The sequence below is a fragment of the Plutella xylostella genome, chromosome 29 (genome assembly GCF_932276165.1).
Source record: "Plutella xylostella chromosome 29, ilPluXylo3.1, whole genome shotgun sequence".
In the NCBI taxonomy this organism is placed as follows: Eukaryota; Metazoa; Arthropoda; class Insecta; order Lepidoptera; family Plutellidae; genus Plutella; species Plutella xylostella.
In genome coordinates, this window is record NC_064009.1 from 8,796,425 (window position 1) to 8,816,164 (window position 19,740).

General features: G+C 34.6%; 1 protein-coding gene across 1 annotated transcript in view; it reads left to right on the top strand.

The window, feature by feature from the left end:
- The first annotated feature begins 269 nt into the window (after positions 1 to 269).
- The window catches only part of LOC105382239 (knirps-related protein), a 42,496-nt gene continuing 23,025 nt past the window's right edge, over positions 270 to 19,740 (top strand). The window contains exon 1 of the mRNA XM_038118302.2: positions 270 to 680. The gene's annotated coding sequence lies outside the window, so the exon portion shown is untranslated. The remainder of the gene's footprint in view (positions 681 to 19,740) is intronic.

Below are 19,740 nucleotides of genomic sequence, written 5' to 3' on the forward strand. Positions count from 1 at the left end.
TTAAAACCTTTGACATAATGCTAACTAAAACGGAGATCGCCTCGCATCGTTTTATTAATCGTTACTTTGGCTGATGGCAAAGTTCACAGTCCCACCACGACCGATACCTAGCACCAGTATAGCACGCGTTAGAGAACGAGACAAACACACCCCTATCAAGAGGGAGCGAAAGAGACAGCAGTAGTTAGTAGAGGTCGCGTTAGAAGTTAGCCACGCCCCCTTGCGCAGGAGTCTCCGATGCCTCCTCCGTGGGCATTCGTCCGCGCGCGTCGGGAAAGGCACACGCTTGTCCGAATTCGAAATTCGAACATGGACTCGCGCGGAAACCTGCCAGTATTATAAAAAAAAACTTTATGTTCGGAAACGTGACTCGTGCGGTCCATTTTCACATCTAAACCGGAACTCATGTGTCGATAAAAGCAAAGACAATAATAACATTGGGATCGTTTAGCGACTCTCCGTTTGCGTTTTCAGTTATGTCGCGCCTGTAAATTTTAGACGCAAGGTTGTTTTCAGTGAAAGTGACTGTAGTGTGACATTTTGAAATCGATAGTTTAAGTAATTGGACGACCACGTTCGCATTGTGTGAACAGAATTATTGACTTGAAAAATTTGCAGTGAAGTGAATGTGGGATTTTGTTGTTCGCTGAATTTCTCTGAAATTCCACCAAAGACCGAAGGTAAGAATTCAAACGTTATTAATCAACTCGATTACTACAAGAAAATTTCATAACACTTATAATAAACCAAATCTAAAATTGAAAAAGTGTAGCATAAGAAATCCACCAAAAATTATTAACTCAACTCAAACTCAAATCAAATCGAATATTAATATCATAATCATTTGGTACTCATTACAACATGCAATATAATTGATAGTTAAAACAGATCCAAATGCACATTCTGAAACATTAATAAACCTATTACTATACATACATAGTTCAGCCGTCGTTCACTATCGGTGAACAGCGGATGGCTCGCGCCGCGTAGTCCCATACAAAAGACATCAACGGGGGATGAAAGTTCTACGCAAAGTTTCAGTAACTCTGAGTTCAGAGCATCGTTTACCCAACTCTATATTGTAATAAAATGATGACTTGTACTTTGTAATTAGTATTGTAAATTTTATGAAAATACTTTGATGCAAACTATAGCTAAGCGATTCATATGATTTACTCGTTCGATAACATAATAATTGATACTGAAAGATACTTATTAGCGTAAAAAAGTTTTTATATTCTTGAAACATAGATAAAGAAGGTTCGAAAATAGTTCAGAATATAACAGGTAGTAGTGTTTTATAAATTAAATCAGATAATAAAGAGTAATTTTTTATCTCATATCAGATTTTAAAAATTAATTATAAGATATTTGATACTACAAACCAACTTATAACAAAACTGTTTGGTAAAAGTAATTAATAGTTAATATATGTATTTTAGATAGAGCTATATTTTACGTTCTACAACGAAATTTGTCGTTTCAGATTTATATAGATCTGATAATTATATCAAAATATGTTAAAAATGCATGACAACTAAAAATGTTTGACTAAAATTTACCGTTTTATGTTTTTTATAGCAACACATACATAATCAGATATACCTGATGTATAAGAAAGATTTTTTCCCGATTACGCATCGCTACAAATTTTCGTGAATATATTAATAGTTTATTATCCAATATAATCGTCATCAGTCGAACATAAAAACCGCATTAGTTCTAAATTTTAGCTAAAACTGAAATCATTTGTATGGATTTCTCATATAATGAAATACAAAATCAACACTTTTGTTTATATTATCATTATACAGCATCGTAACATTTAACTGTGCTACGAAAATTAATATACATCATTAATTTCAACTGATCGCGGTCTCCACAAAAACATAAGAAGGTCGAATCATTAGCACTATATAAAAGGTTATCTGAATATTATTATATAGATGAAAATCTACAGAATCATAAACTTAATTTTAATGGCCATGTACCGTAGGTTTGATTTTAACCAACATTCTTCTTCTTTAGTTGTGTTGTGAATGCTGGCAAAAAAATCGAGACTAAAAAGATGCAACTTTGATGGCATAGTGGTTGGCCTGGAGTAGATCTTGTCGAGTACCGGTGGAAGGGCACTAACATAATTTCATCCTTAAACAAAAGTCTAGGTGATAAAAAGAAAAAAAATGAGTAGGTAGATGAGACCGGAACGAGTGGCACGTTGCTGCTGACAAGATACTTCTTGAGTTTACTAAAGATTCCTCCATCAATCGGGAATAACTTGAGACTTGGTTGAGCTTATAGACCTTACTGCGAGTGAGCGCCTAGGACACCTTGTCGGACTAAGATACTACTAGTATATACATCATATTACATAAATATTATAATATATTGTATGTAGGTACGTAGTACAAAGTCAAATTTCAAAGTAAATTTTAAAATTCAAACTGATAGTAAACCTCCTGTTCCAACTTCACATCCGCTAACTACGTCGCATTGACCTCATTACCAAAATCGGATTCAATTGAACAATTGACCATTATGCATTATAGCGCCAATAGTTTAAAAAACTCGAGAAAAACAATAAAAATCTGTATTTTATTCACAATAATGGCTCCGCTGTGGGAAATTTTCTCACGTTGGGACCAATTAGGACGATTGAACAGACAAAAAGACATAATGTTCATATAGTACATGCGATATGCTTGTGCCTTGTGAATGCATAGATGACAATTGCATTGTTTTATATGAATGCATGGCTTGGCTGCGGTGCAGGTAGCCGAGTGCGTGTTTATATGGTTAATACAGAGGCTGTTGTGCTTTCGTAGATCTATTTTTTATCCATAAAATGCATTTTGGAAACTTTATCGTTGTGTAGTTTATGTAAATTAAAATTATATATGAAAAAAATGCTTACCCCATAAAATAATGTAAGAAAGGACTTTAACGGGATGCCGTGGGAATCTCGGGATAAAAAATAAAAGAGTAAAACTTCAGGCAATGTAGTATTATAATGGCATTAGCATAATTTGTAGTTTTTTAGTACGTTTTAAATTTGATTCCATTTTAACACCGATTTCTACTGGTCAATATTTGTACACCAATAAATAATCACCAATTTTAAATAATACTTACAGAATGCTACAGATTAAACCAGGTGAATTAGGATAATTTCTTAATTAAAGAAAACACCTACTTTGGCGTATGCCAACGATTTGCATTCATTCCGTATATTTTTTATACTTCATCCACGGCATCCTTTAATCAATGTTCCATTTTACCCAATTAAGGCCACATTTATAACAGAACCATAAAGAAATCATCAATAATCGCACAAATCAAGCCACATGGTGCCGACTATAAAAATCTAGATGATTCTAGATCCAATTACAAACAAAAACCGTCAAACTAAACCTGAATATGTGTCTCATTAAAAATTCTGTCTTAAAGCGTCAATAATACCTATTAAGGCGTTTATTACTCATTAATTAACTGGAATACATCACTTTGAGCAAAAAGAGCGTCAAAGGAAACGGGTGCACTTCTACGTGACTCTTTCTAATCGTCTGATGAAGAAAAATAACATTTTAATGCAAGTGTGGAATTTCCCGCTTCTGATATAAAATTATCTATGTGTAGGATAAAATCTCAAGAGTTGCCAGTGTACCTAATCGCCACATAATTAGTTTTTTGTCTGACTATTAAACTTTCGTTTGTTTTATTTATATCTGTCTAAATTGGTGTATTTCAGTTTAAATCAGTATTTCATTATACTTTACAGCTACGTACTACAAAGTATACTCCTCTTTTTCAGTTGGAAGCTAAAATTATGCAATTTCTCTCATTATTTACACAAATAAAATGATTCTTACCTATCCCGTGGATTCCTGTAAATGTACATACTAGACTGGATTGCTTAAAAAATAAATAGCCGTATAGCGATCATTAGATCAAGTACCATAGCAAGATCGCCGCACTGTGCTCGGTAACCTTCCTAGTGTTCCCACGTTCACATAATGCGCTAATATACCTACCACCGACTGGCGGCTGTGCCGAGGGTTACTCTATACTGACGAAAAACGAGTTTGTTTTAAACGTGCCGACAGTTCTCGTACGTTAGTTTTTCGTCAGTATAGAGTGACCGTCCAGACTTAGTTTTACACAGACTATAATATAGCAGTAACTATGTATAGACTAGGATTTAAGCTTGACTGTTAAGAATGTTGTGCAGAGTACAGAGTGAGCTGTTGTGTTCTTAAAACAAAATTGAGCTTATTGATCTGCATGCGATTTTGATTTAAAATAGGACAAAAGGATAAATATTATTACAAAAATAACGATTCGATTGAAAAAAAAACGTATATTCCATGTTAACGTTTTGATATGAAGGGTTGTTATATGCGCTTTCCTATTTCTTTGAAATATAAACCTTTCAATAGTAAAATAGATTGCTTTTTCTAACTGCCGTTTTCAATTCATCCTTCTAAATTATTTTCTTACTCAATCGTAAAATTTACATCATAAATCGTCCTTTGATTTTGAACCATTTTCGATTGAATTCGTGATCGAAACATATGAATGAATAAACCGAGCCACGGAATCGGTACTGGTTTAGTAGGACTAACTCGATGTTGACATTTCCTTTTGTCATTTGAGTTTCGGAAGCACTGAGAATAACTATAATTACGATATATAAAACACCATGATAGTACCTACATATGTAGTACCTATGTATACGAATACAAAACTGATGCTATTTAAAAGTATGGATCAATAACTTCACATTCTGACCACATGAAGGAAAATACCTTAATTATAATGGCTGACAATATAGAACAGCACTTACGTCTTACTTATAATGGAACAGGAAAACCTGTAACAATTTGTACTCTCGTGTGTTATGCCTTTTACTAAATGATAGGTCTTGATTACAAAGTAAAATGTTACTCATATTTAGATCTCCACAATGGTCATGAAACTGAAATTGTATCAGTCAAACAAAGATTCTAACTACATCTGTTCGTGTTCACCCCAAGAGTCTTAGACATAATAATATTTAGTTATGAAACAGTATATAGATGATAGATAGATAGACCAAATCATTTGAATAAGTCTGTTGCTCTTTCCCCAAATATCATAGGTACCCTATTCTCAAACCGAACGGTTCCTCCGCCAACCGCGAAGCGAACAAAATGTCCTAGATAATAAAAATGAGTCTCACAAACCGTAACAAAGGTTCACAACACATAAACAGTGGATACAACTTCATCGAAGCTGATCGTGACTCAGCATCGAATGGGATGACATGATCACGCTTATTGCATCGGCCACTTTGTACTACATGGGTAGTATGGGTACTGTAGTAAATGTTCTGAGCTTCGCGACCCGGGTCGAACGATTGCCAGGTTAAGCGACTCTTTACACGGTCACACTTTGGATGGGTGATCGCTTGTGGCATTGATTCATGTCCCGCTTGGAAGTGGCCCAATCTGTTATCTATGGTTTTTTAACACAATGCTACCACATCCACATCGAGTTCATTATAACATTTTCTGTGTATTGTAATGTAGAGATCTTCATAAATCTATTTTTATCTCATGACATTGCGGTTTTACTTAAATAAACGATTAATAAATTTGACTGCGCAAAAAAACAAACCACCACAGTACCATAACATAAGTATATATATATCGTAACATGTATAGCTTGGGTTACTCCAGCTTAACAAAAAAAAAACGGTCTAACGATAGTGTCATGCAATGGGTACGCTTAATGCGACGAGATAGAGTCGAGATCCGATTCGTATTTCAGGAGTTGACTACTCGTGTTGACGTCCCTTCGTGCGTTTAATCCGAGACGTAAATTAACTGTTAACGTTTATGTTTGCCGCTATTAGTTTTATTATCATGGAGTAAGTAGTTTGTATGAAGCACTGCTATTTAATGTGTCTTCAGGTTCCGTAGCCTTGTTAGCATTAATTTAGCATTATTTTTTGTGTTTATGATACATCTAGTTCAAAACTTAAACACTTTTATTTAGATATTTTATTAAAGTACATGATATTAAATTGTTTGTCACAAAAACAAACACACTTATAATAGATAAAATAGTGCGTATAAGGTAGAATCATTGCCAAAATCAATCAAAACAGGACGTTTAATATGGAATAGGTAGGACATAAAATTAACGTGATGAAGTTTTTTTCAATGTTTTTTTTTTATAACCGCGCGTCATTGCACGCAAACATTATACGTAAACTGTCAGTTAGAAAAAAAGGGACTCCCAAAATGAAACTTATTAACAGCCAGCATCCCAGATCTCTATCGCGTATTTCACATGACCCCTCCGTGTCACTGTCTAGTTATAATTACTCTGTGGCGAAAAGTGACGGACAAACCATCATCTCATTACAAGCTGATGATATTTAATTTGTCAATGTTATTTATGGTTTGTTGTTCGGCGTTTTTTATTAGTTGCACGTGTTGTATTGGTCGAGAGAAAGTTGCTAAGGAGATATTGATTGTATGGGAATGCGATGTTTGGTCTTTAAGCACTTGAAGCAATCTAAGTACCTTCTTTAAATATGCGCCAAAAGATATCCGTTAAAAGTATGCCATTTTAAAACCAAAAATAACGTTACCATTATCAATACATAATATTTAAAAAAAAAGGCGTTTATTAACATTAATACACGTAGGTATGTAAAGAAAGAGGCTTTTACCATCATAAAAATCATGTCTACGTCATAAAAAAAATCATGAACCCGCGGACCAATTAACGCACGTAACGCTCACGTCACACGCCGCAACACGTAACAATGCAGCGGAGCATCGCGTAAACAAGTGCAAATTGCCACGCGCCTAATTACGGGCAAGATCAAGGCCGCGAGAACTGGAGCGCGCTTTTTCACTTTTGTTTACGATTGTACTTTACACTCGAGTAACTTTACGCACGCGTTTAAGTTGACTTGTCGAAGGGAAACATTTGTTTTTTTTATGTTGATACGGATATGGTGTGTAATAGTTCTAATAATAATTTATAAAAAAAAACACGCACTCACGCCTTGTACTAATGTACTCCCTTGCGGGGTAGGCAGAGGTGCATTGCTGCACCCACTTTTCGCCAGAGTGTTATGTTAGTCCCAATGTAATAATAATTTATATCAGATGAAGATCCATGTTGTGTTCAAGAGAGAGCGTTATGCGTTAGGGATGAGATGTAATTTTTCCAAAGCATTTGCCTGCTCAGTTCATTGACCTGCCGACGGGAAGATCACTGATACAATTCTTCCTCTTGTAAGTCCGACAGATAAGATATTCCGACTTGCTAATCTTTCACAGTTGTGTCCCTAGTCAAACTATACTGTATCTTTCAGTAATAATAATAATTTTTCAGTATTAAGTTAGACAAACATTTTGAATAAGTTACAAAAACGGTAAATGTCAAATTGGTAACCGCGCTATGCAAATGCTAGTCAAATTTGCGAGGCAATCATTTCGCAAGCAAAACTGTTCGGTTCGCGTGATCTAATTACGAATGTATGATAAATAATATTCTCGTGCTTGTCTTCACTTGCCCAATCGCATTTGCAACTAAATATTTCACGTATATTTGTAATTGTCTTGAACGAACATCAGCTATACAAACTGGATTGGGTGAAATACTTTAACCCGTTAAGTTATGCAAGTGCAAAGTTTTTGTTGATATCCTTTAAAATTCAGTTCTATGTAATGAATTCATCTTAAAATAATTGTGATAATTTTAAAAAATCACATTGAAGCTTAATATCACGGCGTTAATCACAAGATCATGAGAATTCAACTGACCCCCGAATATGTACACTTGAACAAACTAAATGGTACAATTTACAATTAAAAGCGTAAACAAAGGCTGTTTCACACTTGTGTGTTTGGAACTTCTTATTGAAAGATCTCTGTTTCAAGTTTGTGAATGTGAAGGCTTATTTATCAACGGCCTGTTCCCAACTTATGCATGTTTGGGACCTACTTTTAAGATAAAGTATATTATTCTTAATGATTCTAATGGCATACTCGCAGGGATTCTAAAGGTACAACATTAAAAATTAAGAATTTTTTTTTTTTTGAAAGAAAGAATTAAGAAATTATAAAACGTATTCTCCGTTCGGAATTCAACTGTATGATTGGCTGCATACATAATCTGACACATAGTTTTGACAGTACTAAAATATACCTAATTGTGTGCCTGCAGATTAAACTTATTAGATTAGAGATTATAACGTATAAAAATCCGGTTTTTTTTTTCCAAATAATTGAGAGTGTATTGAGAATAACCCGTTCTTTACCTTGATGGATCTAAGTGGGTAACGAAAAATGTAATCCAAGCAATTAGTACTGACATGATGTTCCCTCATCATAGTAGTTTAAAAGCTCACAACTGTTGACATTGCATTTAGCCAATGCTAGTGTTTAAAAACAGGTTCTAATGATTTATAATTGACCTAAAATTTACGCAATACATTTTTTCTATGTACAAATGTTAAATATATTTTTTTCGAAATTCTGAAACATTGCAATAATAATTGCAGATGGCGATGTTATTTTTATGGTAATACTGTAGAAATATTTGTAAATTCGTACATTGAGAGGATTAAGTAAGGTATTCCATTCCTAATAATAACATAAGCACTTGCACATTCGACCTACTTCCTTACGGGGTAAGCAGATGTACGTTGTTGCACCCACCTTTCACTGGTACCACAGCAATTATATTTTAAATGGTCCAAGTTTCCACCATAGGACTAATCAACACCCAAAACCATACGACATAGTATAACTCGTAAAGACAAATATATTTTTGAATTTAAATTTATAACAAATTGAAAGCGTGGTGGTCATAATAACTTTACCAATCCCGATAGCATGCTTGGAAGTAATTCAAGATTAAAGTAAATATATATACTGTCCTCATACGAAACCATATAACACGCGTGACCTTTGGTTTACAAACCAATAAGGACTATTATAGTCTAATTTTGAATGTATAAAATATGAAGCCTATTTGAAATATGATTTTTAATTGTTCACATCGGCACTACGGTATGATTCGATGATTGCCTCTACAAATGTTTGTTTAATTATAAATCGAATCCTAAATTGGAATATGTTCCGTCATAATCTGTGTGGGTTTTAAATGGAACTGTGTCAAATTGTTTGTAACGCATTTTATTTTGATACCTATAGAATTATTGTGGCGTTCTGTAACCATCCTTGCCTTTTTACAGTGTGATATAATTATTTAAAAACAATAATTACTTTCTTAATGAAGTGTTGTGGACTAGAAGCTTCTAGGTATACAAATTATTCATACTGAAATAAAACTAAAAATAGTATTATTACATAAAATAATCTGAAAACATACTAACATTTTAGGTTAATGTTACCCAGGTATTGATATAATATTTTTTCCTCTATTCCTCGGTAAGTAATGTCGTAATATAAATGTGTACTTATGCAAACATAAAACTCAAGCACACTTTATAATTATAATATATCATCTTCTTCACTGACCTTTCGCGTATCTGCTTATAACAAATAATAACATTATTTACTGTACCAATAATGTGTTGAACATTATTTCTTTATCGGGAAACATTAATCTAGGAATAATTAGAGTTTAACATTACTCTGCTCGCTTGTGGGTCAAGATAAACACTTTAGATGTGACGTGATAGATCTGTGCTCGCCTTTGTTTCGTGATTTACTTATAAATGCTTTTTGAATAAGTACATAATAATGATTATAACACGCTCAGATAAAGATTCGTAACTGAAATGGCAATCTTTACATAAGTGGGAGAAGGAAGGAGTATTTAAAGACCTATGATATTAAGATTAACAACTGCAAGTGAGATAGTAAGAGTCATTTCGCTATTTTAATATCGCTTTTTAAAATAATACATACAACTACTCCTTAACATTGTAAAGCTAAAATTAATCAACTTACAATAAGGCTCGCTAAGTGGCAACTTCAGCTAGTACAATTCTCAATATTTTTATTTGTATGTGCCTCACTTAGCATGGCAGACACAGCAGATAAATTTTAAAAAGCCCTGTCAAATTTTTGATAGTGTCGCTGTCATTTCTTATTCCATGATTTCAGTAGCCGAAGCTAATTAACACACTTACCTATAATAATACCTAATATTGAGAGGTATTCACTAGAATGATGTTCTGTTCAAAGTTCTGAATAGCTGTTCCGTGTTTATTTTTAGAGTCGCGTAAAAGTGGGTGTTAACACAATCGCGGCTCGACTTGTGAACGCTAAAAGCTGCGCCGGCGCAGGGCTGTGGATTGGAGAGTTCTATTATTTAATAAAACTGTTTATATAGTGGCTGTTTTACTAATAGTATGTTAAATATTAATTTAATATGGATTCTTTAACAGTACTAGGTAGGTTAACGCAATCAGATACCTTAAATTCTGTAGTACTAAACTACAAAAGGGCAAATTAATATTATACATTTTGTAAACATATTTGTTTTAGTTTAACAAATCAGGTACTTTAAAATTATTCATCACGCGTTAAATGTCATCGAAATATATTATCCACACAACATGAAGTATTCCTGTACTATATGTATACCTACAACATTTTAAAATATATACTTACTTAAGTTTTTTGACGTTGGCAACCCTACAGCCGGCGGGTGGTCGGCCGACGCGCTAATAGTGCGTCGATTGTCAAACCGCACTCGCGATGACAACGTGTTAATTTGGAAACCAGCGACTTTCTCTGTTTGTGCGATCATTGTAGAACAACCCGGACGGAACCATACGCGGGCAATAAACGCCTTCATTTGAAGTGGACTTCGGAAATTCAAAGATGTTATATAAAAGTTCCGTAAAATGCATTCAATTTGTATTCAATCTGTTGTTCTTTAGGTAAAATAATTTGCTTGTAGGTATTTAGTTTGGCTTCTTCTACCAAAAAGTCTCACAAAGCTCCGTTATCTTTGTCCAGCTTAGACAAACAGAATTGTTCTCTATATAAACCGGCCACCGCAGCGACAGTAAAAGGCTTAATCTATTAACACCACACCGATTATTGGGGCCTCTAAAACTGTCTTTTGTATAGATTTTTATGCTAACTGTACCGGTGTGCCTTGTCGCTTTGTGAGGAGGAATTATCACAGCACTTTACCTATTAGCACCCGTAACAGTTGGGAGCTGAGAGTGAAGACGTTGGATCCAATATTGGACGCAATTCGGTGAAGCTTTCTTTATAAGTACTATATGACCCGAATCGGTTAGACAATAATAATCATAGGTTCTATTCTATTCTATTCTATTCTCTGTGGGGGTGTCAGTACCTGCACCTGGCTCTCTCGAGTGGAACCTTTGTGCATATCCCCTAGGTCTAAACTGCCTTCCTAAGCTTGGACCATTTCCCACCACGCTGGTCCACTGCGGGTTGGTGGGTTCACATATCTAGATGTGCTAAGTCTAGATATGCAGGTTTCCTCACGATGTTTTCCTTCACCGTAAGAGCGATGGTATACATTGTACTTAAATTCAGAAAAGTAAGAACTCATTGGTACATGTCAGCGCCGGGATTCGAACCCGCATCTCTGGCGTGAGAAGCGGGCGCTTACCCGACTGAGCTACCACCGCTCTTTACCCGACTGAGCTACCACCGCTCTTTGCATAATAATCATAGGTATTTTATAGGTAAATACTGTAACCAAATCAGTAATTATATTTTAATTTAAGCAAGTATAAGCAAAGATACAAATAATAAAGTCTAAGCCAAAACACATGTCAACCAAAAGTCACATCTTAGCTTGAAAGTAGGTACAAAAAAACTGTCAACCAGCCACTGTATCAATGACTCAGTTTCTTACAAATCCCATACACAAACAACTTGATAATCCTTTAATATTCCCCCACAAAAATCCCAAAACCAAAACTCTATTGTCAAATTTAATCCCTAATTATTTGAATATTCTGAACGCAGGCATAAATCACGTTTTGGGATCGTTCAAAAACGTTTTTCTCGAAACATTGTTGGCAGATTGAAATGCTTATCTTTTTTCTTCGTGTATTTATAAAGTAGCTGTGGCTTTATGCACTAACTCTGTCCGTTTTGTTTCAGGTAAATACTTCTCCATTTGATTTATGGCACGGATTAGTTATACAGAGTATGCGGTAGGTAAGTCATGAAAAAATATATAGCCATAGTGAAAATTAGTACAATACCAAATGCCCAACATTCATTAAGTACTTTTTTTTAGTTAATAAAGACAAACATTTCATTCTCAAGAACAAGTTTACGGCGTTCAGTTAATCGGTAATTAAGCAAAGATTAAACTTAAGACTGTAATCAAGATGTAATAGTAGACTATTTCATTTGGCTTCAGGCGGACAGTAATTTAATATAACAGCTCTATCACAAACAAACTAAGTTAGGGAATACTTGGGGTTACTTGTATTATTACTTAGTTAAGATATTTAATCCATTTTTAGGGTTCCGTAGCCAAAATGGCAAAAACGGAACCCTTATAGTTTCGTCATGTCCGTCTGTCCGTCTGTCCGTCTGTCCGTCTGTCACAGCCGATTTACTCGGAAACTATAAGTACTACAGTGATGAAATTTGATGGGAATATGTGTTGTATGAACCGCTACAAAAATATGGGTGGGGCCCCCCATACATGTAACTGAGGGATGAAATTTTTTTTTTCGATGTACATACCCGTGTGGGGTATCAATGGAAAGGTCTTTTAAAATGATATAAAGTTTTCTAAAAAACATTTTTCTTAAAGTGAACGGTTTTTGAGATATCAGCTCTCAAAGTCGTAAAAAGTATGTCCCCCCCCTCTATTTTTATAACTACGGGGTAAAAAATTCTAAAAAAAATAGAGGTGATGCATGCTAATTAACTTTTTCAACGATTTTTGGTTTGATCAAAGTATCTCTTATAGTTTTTGAGATAGGTTGATTTAACTGTAATTTTGCTGCTACGGAACCCTTTGTGCGCGAGCCCGACTCGCACTTGGCCGGTTTTTTTACTATTAAAATTTGTATTGAAGAGATTTCAACTAAAATTACTCTACTACAGAGGATTAGTATAAATACTGTTCATTAATGGAATGAGGATCCTACGAATTGGATGGATTTAAGTACGGGAAAGCCCGCATAAAACTTTTACGTACCCATTCTTTATTTCTGAAAAATGATCTTTTTACACTAAAAAATAATTCGAATATTATTCAATGTAAAAAAAGTCGTCATTGATGTTTTACTTAGAATTCCACGTTTAGTTCAGTAGAAGAATCTTTAAAAGCTTCCAATGTATTATTATATGTATTATAGGTACGAGTATGTTTTGGGTGAAACTTAAATGCGCTGTCAGTAACGAAACTAAATCAAATGTAAGTACCTGAAGGTTTGCCATAAGCCATAATGCTTCTATAATAGTGTCGATTATGAGTTTATTATGAATGTTATAATTATACAGGCGGATAGTGACTCTGATCCTATTAGTAAAATAATTATGTTTTAAATTAACCGTATAAGATAATAAACAAAAAAGGGCTGAAAAGTTTGCTATCAAATAGATACTAAGCAACGATAATTGCAAAACTCATCTATAGGTCGTCAAAATAATGGCGTCGTAAAAATCTTTTATCACATTAGTACGTGTCAGTGAATCTCCACACTTGATCAATAATTGCAATTAAACCGAATTGTAGATCGCCACGGTAAAGATACCATAACTACGATAAATTCGATTAACGACACCGAGACTTGGAATAAAAACACGAACCATTGACTTTATTTACGAAAGACTTGAAATTCAAACGAGTTAACAGTAGATCACCAAACCCATACACCTTACAAATCAAGCCTTTACAAAATCTCAAGCTGTCATCTGTCACTTTCTAATCGATTCATGATTAATGAAAGCTTATTAAAGCACTTTATTCGGCTACAAATTCCGATTAGTCACTTTTTAAATGACACCTTTAAGCGTTCCAATAGAAGCGAACAAATGAGCGCGAACGCACCGGCGCGGAACAATATCTCATTTTGAAAAAAGAACACATTCTCGGCGCGAACGTAAAACAATTGGGCCATAATTCTATCGGGTCTATGCCGACCCGCCTGACCCGGCCAGCGCGAGAGGAGAGTCCGATTATTGTGCTTACCTTTTTGGTGCGGGCGCGCTAATTTCCTACACAAACTCTTTGGACGCTCGGACTCTTTACACCGTGGTTTCATATAGAAACTATTTAAATGCTTATTTTATTGACTTCTTATGTAAGTATATGTATAATTATGGTGGTGATTTGATTTCAGCATCTGCGCTTATTCGTTATAATATGTAAAGGGAATGACTCTAACTAGTCCTTTTTCATGAAAAAACTGAAACTATTTAAATAAATTAAATACACCAGAAACTCCACAGACCATAGATTCCCAACTATTAGGCACGCTTCAGCAATCTCATTTTGTTCAACACGTAATAAAGACCGCTATGCACACTAATATCATCATTGCAGGCGGCGCCCCGGGCTTTTTATGGTACTGTCGGCAAAATAAATTAGTGTTTACCGGTGCGTTTTTAAAATTCTTCAGTATTTTATATTTAGTGTCGATAATTGCACTTTTAATTCTAGTGAAATAACATTATTTTCTGTAATTGAAGAGTAAAACATAACACAACTTTTTTGGAGACTACAATAGTAAAGTCCTGTCGACGGTTGGATTGCTGGAAATAAAGACTAGTATTTTAAAAAAAAATTAAATGCATAGGTATGATTTGTTTTCTAATATCTAAATAACGAACACTTAAAAAAATGCTTTACGCATTAAAACCATGACATGAAATTAGTTACACTTAGACTAAAAACTAAGACTTAGTTAGACTTAAAAAAAACAACGCATGGTATCAAAATAAAAATGAAAATTTAGATAGTTACAATGTAACACAATTCCACATAAAAATCCAAGAGCCTCCTTCCTACTGGCGAAGCGTTCGAAAGCAAAATATCGATCGATCGAAATATCATTTAGTCCCATTGTTCTTGTTATCTCAACACGCATGCCCGCCACATAGCAACATCTCGCATTAGTATAAACAGTATCGTTCACACGCTGTTCCATCCCGCCTACGTCCACTAGTGATTTAATATTATAAATACGACGATTTGTTACACTGAATATTACGGTGCTGGAATATTTTCAAGGAAGACTACGGCTGAGACTTGGAAGGCTGTCTAAAATGTTTGAAGCAGTGGTTTCTTTTCCACTATAGTTCACTAGAGTTGTTTAAAATACTCGTCTATGTATCTAGCCGATAAATGGGCGTTCATTACTACATATAATTTATTCTCAATCGTAGCTCTACCACCACCACAAACATAGTACGTTTAACTTAATTTTTCATCCCAAATAGGTCTAAATTCTTGGGAAAGCCGTGCCACCGTGCGTACGCGAATGCCCTAGGCTTTTCGTGTGGACCCTAATAGGCCACGTTTGAGCTGAGATTGTGCCTGAGTCTAGATTGTGGTGTCTCTAATGTTCTCTATGGGAAACTAAAGCGGCGTAATACTAGGGTTTTAGGTCCGTGTGCTTTGTGTGTTTTTTGAAGTAATGGTCGCGTCGGGCGTCAGATTAAGGGTTAAAGGCAGAATGTTTGCATTTTCAGGGTTTATGACTCTGTAAAGGTTAAGGGAACTTGTTGCTAGGTGTTCTTGTTATTTTGTGGTCAGCAGAGTCCATCATTTTATTTTATTGTTTTACTGTTTGATCAGGAAAATGTACATTAAATTACATATCAAAAACATTTTATCTTAAACTATATTTAAAAAAATAATTTGCATAAATAACCTTATTAATTGTGTCTCTAAGTTTATACTAGCCGCGTCATAATTACGGGCTTCTCTAGCGACATTTTAGCTGGCAACATCGTTTCTTAACCCTTCTTCGTCCGCATCATTAACCTAAGCAAGTTGTACGCAATACCGCACTGGACACTGTAAAGATTCCATCTTGGCTTGTAAATTAGTAATATTATTTGAACCCGATGGTTGGTGATGCCTATCGCACGGTATTTATTGCTAGTTTCAGCTGGGCTAGTCAACCGTCGGTGATGATATCGCGCTAGACTTATTTTTAAAGACCCGGTCCGGATCTTTATTAATTGCTCCTATCCGCGAATCGGCGGTAGCTGAGCACTGATAAGTTTTATGTGTAAGCTGTAGATTCACAGCGGATAGCCGATACTATTTTGTATGGACATAACGGGATCTTAATCATGTACTTACCTTTTTGTATTGATTAGTCTACTTTGTAATTTAATGTAATTTATGCGTAGGTACCTAATCAAAATTTAAAACATTTATTTGAGTCCCTAAATGGAGATTGGCATGTGAAGATAAAAGTACCTCTCGTGGTATAAAATGACAAATGATTTAGAGTAAAAAAAAAGTTTTACTTGAAATTTGCTTGAATATTTGTATTACTTAATAACATAATAAAACTTTCAGTAGGTATATTCGCAGTCTCATTTAAACACGTAACTTCATTGGCCGTCCACTCTATAAAGTCGGAGTTGTCTACATTGAAAGTACGCCGATGTCAGTCGCGATAACTAAAGCAGACACATATAAACAAATATCTTAACATGTTCCTCTGTACTTCGTAATTAAACTAGTGTAACTACGGTACAGTCGAGTCACTGTGTTGCGTCCGGGCGGTGCTACCTACCCACGTAGTTTACTGTACATTTTATTACAACTTAACACAACGCATACTTTCGATCGCAATTAAAATAATCAATGTGAGAAATTTGATCTAGTAATACGTGTTATTATTTTTCGGGTGTGTACTAAATAGATATGTAATTGAGTAAGTTTAGGATAAAGTCCTTGACATATTTTCTGTTACCCGTTGGGTAAATTAAATTAATTTACTAAACAAAATATTGTTGGGTTAGTTTTTGTAAGTCATAGTGTTGTAATTATATTTTGGTGCAAATAAAGTACATTATATTGGATTGAATTGTAAGCCTGGTCAGCGAATATTGCACTTTTTTCAGAGCAATTATATTTTAAGGGGCAAGCTGTAGTTAACAGGATGCTTTGTTAAACAAGATTAGAATTTGTAATAAGTGTTGGTTTGCACGTTCATTTTATGTAATAATTAAGTGCTATATCGTCTAAACTAAATATAACTAATATCGGCGATGCGTAGGTCCTAAGTCTAGTGTGTCATGATATGACTCTGTTTTATGAAGATAGTGATTGAAGGAAATAATAGGTATTAATTTCAGTAGAATTACACATATTTTGTTTTTGTGTTACTCAACCATAGCTATATAACTCTACGAGGTTAGGTTCATAAATATGTAACTCAAACAGCATTATTATAACTTAACTTTCAAAAAAAATATGAATCTGAACATCACGTTTTAACCGACTTCAATAAAGGAGGATGTTCTCAATTCGTCTGTATGTGCCTAAGTTATTTTTTTAGACAAGACAAATCTACTGTGAATAAAATAATTACAAATACTGTTTTCTACGCAGAAAACTCGTTCGTATTATGTTTGTATATCGACACCGTAGTAATGGCCGACAAATAATGTTATGCTTGCAATGATGTCACTTCTTAATAGATTCTACATTCTGTATAGTTTGAAACTCTCGTAGATATAACACAGTGTTGTCTTACATTACCCACGGTATCAAGTCGTTACCTTGAAAATATGACTCAATATACTTATACCACTTCACAGGGAATTGTTTTAATATGGTTAAACATGACCATTATAAATAAAATTGCTATAAGGAGATGCTTAATAAATGCAAATTATGCGATGCGATCCCTTAAGTTAAGAGCATGTTGCCCCCTGAGCAGTTATTGCGCTGTTACGTTTTCAATAAAACCTTTTTGATAGTTCATCTAAACCCGTATGTCACCAGGTGATCCAAAAAGCACACAAAAAACCATTTAAATTTCTAAGCGCGTACAAAAACGAGCAAACTGACAAGTTCCCGGGAACCCTTCCAGGCATATCACAATATTTTCCACCTCTTGAAACTTAACCTTACAAAAAGACAACACATATTTTGTACATCTTACTGACATGACAAATTCTTTCTTGCTCTAAAATCAAAGGATTTCTAACCTTGTGTCGTTCAGATACGGGTGCGATGGGGCACACAGTTGGTAATGATAATCTGGTTAAGTTTAGCATCCCGCTGAGCATGTTAGCAGCCCCATTCGAAATATAAAATATCAATTTTGAAAATAATAAAATCTAGAAACGCCGCGGTCGCATAATGTAAGCCCTCGCATAAATTCGAATAAAAATGTCAAAAAAGGCTGCCAAGATGATAATCGTAATAAACTAAATTATATCGCGATGAGTTTTGTTAATAAAAAGATGAGATCAGATATTAATTTATCGATCGTTAGAAATTAGTGTAGTATGCAGGCGTATAGATTGTATTTTACTGATGGATATCAGTGACTAATGTTACCAATGTCATGTGTTTTTATTGTGCCGGATCTCTATAAATGCTACCAAAGATTTCAATTGATTCTTTTTATTCTCTCTTTTCATAACTTGTGTTATATTTTATTTATTGACATGACACTAACCTTAATAACCGTTCGTACAGCACGAATCTCACAGAATGTGACGCGAAAAGTATATTTTATACGTTTAAATATATTTAGTTAATATTGCGAGGGACAAGTAAGTCGCGGAGGCCGTTACAGTAAATCGTTTGTCCAATTATTTCACGAATTATTACTGCATAAGTGGAAAATATGATTGTGGGCAGAAGGGTTTATACTGAAGGCGGTAAGGGAAAGACCACGTTGAGGTCATTTTGGAATATTGTGCGATTTGCATACAACTTGTGTCGTTTATGGTCTCGAGCTAATAACTGCTTTGGACAAATTGATAATGTTAGGTTTCAATTAACCTTATTAATTAAGTGAACTTGTTAGTTAGTGTGCTTTAATTTTAATGTGATATCCAGTCTATTTGAATAATTAATTGGGTATGATGGTATAAACCTACACATTACATTGAAACCTTCAATACATCTGTTTGATATCAATAAAGCCTTTATATACAATATAGAAACATAAGTTAAAAACTATCAATTTAATACAAAAGCTCGCATGACATACCTAACTTATCATTTACATGGAACCGAAAAGCCGCACCTCTCACTACATAGTGACCATCCATAGTACAGCACATAATGTACGGCCTTGTTAGAAACAATCCCGGGTTCGCGTCCCGGCCGGGTCACGCGGGACGTGACCACACATGAGAACCGAACGTAAACTGTGCATTTTATTCCCGCGAGACTATTTCCTAAGTGGAATAGGTTTTTAGCGATTTTATGCGTGTGTGTACTCGCTCTATCTTATAGTATTGGATGATTTTAAAGTGTGTACCAGTATTGAAAATTCGAAATTGATTTAGTTAATTATTTCGTAACTTAAAAATTTTATAAAATTCTCCGCTTACCTTTTTGCGCTACTGTGATTTACTAGGACATAATTGGGCTTTAATTTGTCGCCTTTAACGGTGTAAGTTAATTTTTAAGTTACTAAACGCATACATATACTATCAATAGGTTCATAAGCCACTATATACCTACCTAACCAATCCCAAAAACGGGGTAGTCACTTATCTGGCAACCACGTCACTATACAAAGTGAGGTCCACTAACCGTTAG